This window comes from Chenopodium quinoa, unplaced genomic scaffold (assembly GCF_001683475.1).
Source record: "Chenopodium quinoa cultivar QQ74 unplaced genomic scaffold, ASM168347v1, whole genome shotgun sequence".
NCBI classification, from domain to species: Eukaryota; Viridiplantae; Streptophyta; class Magnoliopsida; order Caryophyllales; family Amaranthaceae; genus Chenopodium; species Chenopodium quinoa.
The window spans coordinates 2,521,836-2,527,242 of NW_018745286.1; positions in this window are offsets into that span (position 1 = coordinate 2,521,836).

Sequence of the window (5,407 nt, forward strand, 5' to 3'; positions counted from 1 at the left end):
GTATTATTTGTGGGATGATTATGAAAATGAAATTGTTTAAACTATTTTCATGTTGATGGAGTATATGACTAATATGAGTGATGGTGACCCGATTATCTTCGACTTTATTTTATTATTTTTTAATCATTCTTGTCAAATTATAATGTTCACATTCATATGTTAGACTTTACTTGATTGCCAGTACTTAAGCGTTGTTTAGTTCACTTTATTTTTGCTCATCTAAACTTATTTGATCTGATCTTATTTGATCTGGTTTGATCTGATCATATTGTCTGATTTGACCAAACTTCGACCTTAAGTGTACGATAATCTGTAGAGAAAAAATATATTAAGTGAGATCTTGTTAGATTCGTAATAATGTTTATTTTATTTATATGTAATTTTCATATTTTTTTTCATTACGAAATTAAAGATATTTAGCGATAAGAAATTGCACATAAAACGATGATCTGATCTGATTTGAACTTATTTTTTCTGATCTGGACTTATTTTTTTTGAAATAAGTAAAAATAAGCTAAATTAAACAACACCTAAGTATGAGATAAGGAATCTTGATGTTCTATGAAATTATAGAATTTGATTTTAAACATTTGTGGACCTCAATCCCTTCAATGTGATTCACATTTTCCAAAATTTTAATGGACAGGACTATACTTTTGACCTCAATCCCTTCAATGTGATTCACATCACAAATGAAAACTGAAAAATGACTACCACAATTTTAAAAATAATATTTATAATTAAATTTGTACATCAACAAATAAACGGAGTATTAAACATTGCAAACAGAAAAATATTAAGATTAATTGAACAAATATATTTTTTGGGTGAAACAAAATCATCACGTTACAAAAGAGTAATTTTTCAGGTTTCACTTTTAATAGGATCAAGATTTGTGAGATTTCAATCATCCAGCATAAAAGTAAGTGATCTCAAGTTAAGTGTGATGGGCCATGGGTAATATACTCTGCCTGATTGGGATTTGAATTATATACTTCCTCTTTTTTTTTTTTTATAAGGTAGAGATGAGATTGAGCGGAATTTCCAATGGTTTAATAAAATAAGATGTTAATGGGGTACATAAGGTTATTATTTTATTGAAAGGAAAAGTGGTATGAGATAGAACAGTCAAAAGCTGACCCGACCCGAAAAATTTACCCGAACCCGATTATTAACCGACTTGTTTGAACCCGGAAAAATGGTGACTCGAACCCAATATGACCCGACCTGAAACCAACCCTAGACCCGAGTTAACCCAAATATTTGAGAGCCGAACCCGAACATGAACCGATCTGAAAATGACCCGACCCGAATATAACCCATAAATTATTGACCTGAACTGAGATTGATCCAAACCCGTTTTAACCCGTCAAAATCCGAATTTAGCCCGACCTATTACTAACCCGACCCCAATTTAACCCGACCTGTTACTAACCCGACCCGAATTTAACCCGACCTGTTACTAACCCGACCCGAATTTAACCCGACCTATTATTAACCCGACCCAATATTCAACCCGATCTGTCACTGTAGGGAATTTTTCAAACTCAACTTTGAGCCCCACTGTGATCATGCATTTAAGCATGGTGGCGTCAAAAGGAAAAGAAGCTAGAGATAAAAGAGTCGCCAACAAGTTTTAGAACTTGTAAACCATTCACGGGTGTGTAGGTTACACCCCATGCACAATCACGGAGATCGCTAACTCCATAGTGGTCCGGAACTATGACTGAATATTCAGGGATGATGGTACGAATTCAACCTAAAAGAGATTGAACCCGTCCTAAATCACCCTCTACTTAATTCTTATGATATTCATGTGCGCTTTCCGATCAACATACATACGATAAATTAGCCCTAAACCTGTTTCATCTACGTTGGTTGATTATTAATGCACAAATAAATCTATTATTGGCGATCACTTAAATTAAAATCATATTAGCCTAAATCAAATTATTAACTATCTTATTAGACGTGATTTTAAGTACAAATTCACTTTAAACCTGCAAGAAGGAACGTGATCAAGCAATAACAATAAATCATGAATAATCAAGCAACATATAATTAATTGACACAACAATCATCATCATAATAACATGATTAGCAAGATCCTAGGCATGATACTAAACGGATTAATAACAAACTCTAGCATGTCACTAATAATAATCATAATCAAAGCATTAACCTAAACATGATACTAAAAATCAACATGATATTAGAAATATTAATTAACACCCTAAACATGATACTAGGAATCAAAATCAACATCCTAACATGATACTAGAAAGCATGACATTAGAAATATTAATTAACTCCCTAAACAAGATACTAGGAATCAAAATCAACATCCTAACATGATTTCTATATCAAAAGAATTGTTAAGTAATCGAATTACTTACTTTGATGCCTTGTACCTCTTTCTATCAAAAGAATACACACGTTAGTAAACTTCAAGAAAGATATAAATCAAATAGGAATTGAAGTATAGATTTGGGACCAAACCCTCAGATATCAACCTTTCACGTCGAGGTCGAAGGCAACTTCGAGCTTGGTTTGGAGTATTCAAGACTCGTGAAGGAGGTATGGTGTTTAATCAAAGAGAAAAGTATCAAGGATGTATTAGGATATGTTGGGATGTTTATGCTAAGGCTATGAAAAGAATCAAGAGAAAGAGAGAAAGAATTAGAGAAGGGATTAGATGATGATTGTTGGTGATCAAGCTTGTTGATGATTGAAAACGGGGTAAAACGAATTCTGTTTTTAAGAAAAAAGGAGGGTCAAAAGATCTGAAAAGTGTCAGAAATCAAATCAAAGTAAAACAGGTTCCAAGGCTGGCGCGACAACCTTGTCACGGCGCAATGATCCTGCAATTTTGCGATTTTTGTTATTAGTATAACTTTTGATCCAAAAATCAAAATACGATAAATAATTTATCGTTGGAAAGCTCTGAAAATCTAATTTCCAACCCAATTAGAATTAGATTGATGTATTATGTAGAATAAAAGAGATGGTCGAAATAGTGGAACAGTGTTAGTTTTGGATAGTGTTTGGTATTTCATTCATATCTTTTTCGTATAGCTCGAAATTAGGATTATGATATATGATTGGAAAGATAATTTCAAGGGCTATCCAACTATTTTAGATTTGGATAAAAATTGTGAGGCACAAAAAATCATATCTAAACGTCTTTGAATTCGAATAGAACAAGGATTTTCAAAAAGAGGAGTTTTATTCAATTTCAAACTCTCAATCTTTATCTTTTGAAAATGATAGATTAGAACCTTCTAGAAACTTGTAAAAGTTCCTAATGAATCCTAATTGGTTTAAGATTGGAATTAAGGCATTTTGACCCTCACATGATCATTGGGTCGTAGGAAAGGTGGACCTAGGTCCGATTTGCGCTCGGTTTAGTATTTTGGCCATAACTTCTTCGTTATAAGTTGGATTTGGGCTTATAATATGTCGTTAGAAAGCTCTTTTCAAACCCCATCCAACTACATAATAGTTGGATCAGGATTATGGACCAAAATAATCAGGTTTAGACGTTTTTATGATTTGGACACGAATAAATGATTTTCAAAGATACAAAATGAATGATTTTGGGCTTAAAGACACAAAATAAATGATTTTGATTTAAAAAATTTAAGAAAAGGTTAAAAATGGTCAAGTCTAAAGGTAATTTCACGAGACTCTTCAACTCTTCACTTAACTCGATAATCAAAGACGTGAAAGGTACTCATCATTGGGTTTGGTTTTTGGGGAGACACAATCAGGTGTCTACAGTTACTAACCTGACTCGAAATCAACACGACTTGTTATTGACCCTACCCTAATTCAACCCGAATTGTTCCTGACCCATTTTGAACTCAAACCAACCTATTATTGACCTGACCCGATTTCAAATCACCTTAACTTCAATCTAGACCCCCTTATTAATATATAGTTATATAGTTACGTTGTCACTTGTGTAGTTGTGTGCTTGTGCAAACGAGCTACTATAATAAGTTCAATAGTCAATAGTTCAATACATATGACTCCTTACATAGACTAATTATAACTATTTGCTCATTTCTAATTGTTAGAATATATTTAGCATATATTCTCTAATTATTATATATATTTTTTTAGCTAGTCAATATCTATAATAATAAAGATATATGCAATAATTAGAGAATATATGCTAAATATATTCTAAGCTTTCGTAAAGTCGTAACTTCGTAAGGCTAAAACTACTATATGTTAATATTGATCAAAGTATTTTGTCTTGGATGCAGGGAGACCAAGTCGGTCCAGCAAAAGAAAGAAGCATCATCCCCAAATTATTGACCCGACCTGATTATAACCCGCAAATTATTGACTTGAACCAAACCCGACTCAAACCCGAGAATGACCCGACTTGAAAATGACTCGACCTAATTATAACCCGCAAATTATTGACGTGAACCGAAACTCGAACTCGAGAATGACCCGACCTGATTATAACCAGCAAATTATTAACTTGACTTGAACCGAACCCGAGAATGACCCTAACTCGTTTTAACCCGTGAATACCCGAATTAAACCCGACCTATTATTCACCCGCCCCAAATATAACCTGACCTGTTATTGACCCAACCTAAACCCGACCCAAGCCCGATAAGATGTATGACCCGACATGACCCAACTCAAGCATGACCCAACCCGAACCCGACCCGCATAAGCTACAACATTAACCCGTATTGTCCCGACCCACACTAACCCGACCCAAACCCGAGTCGTTTACCTGAATTGACAGCTCTAGTGTGAAAGGGAGTGAGGACCATTGGAATAGTGAGAAATGATAAATTAAGAAATAGTGGGGACTTTAGTGGGTAAAGATATATTATTAAATTATAAGAGATTTCCAAAAATGGAACTCTAGTTTATAAAAAAACGGACGAAAATAGTAACTTTAACTTATTAAAATTATGGAGGGAGTATATTTTATATTAACGGATGGTTTTTTTTTTAATTAAGTGCATTTAGGAATATACAAAATAGGTAAATAAAAAATGGGGAAATTCAACATTTTTTTTCCTTTTTTAAGAAATACAACCAATAAACTAGGGTTTGTTTGACATTGTTTTTTTTGTTTTTTCAGTTTTCTGATTTTTTTAAAACAAAAAACCAAAAATAGGAAATAAATTTGTCAGTTTTCAAAATTATCATGATTTTAATAAGTTTGATCAGTTTTTGATTCATTATATGAAAATATATCATTTGATTTTGAAAACCAAAAAACAAAAAACGACGGCAATATCAAACGGACCTTTAATTAAGGATAAAGAGTTAATTAGTAAAAACTAGTGATATCGTTAGTGACAGAACCAAAATTTCTTACATCAAGGGGGCCAAGATAAAATATGTTTATTCTAAGTCAACATATTTTTAA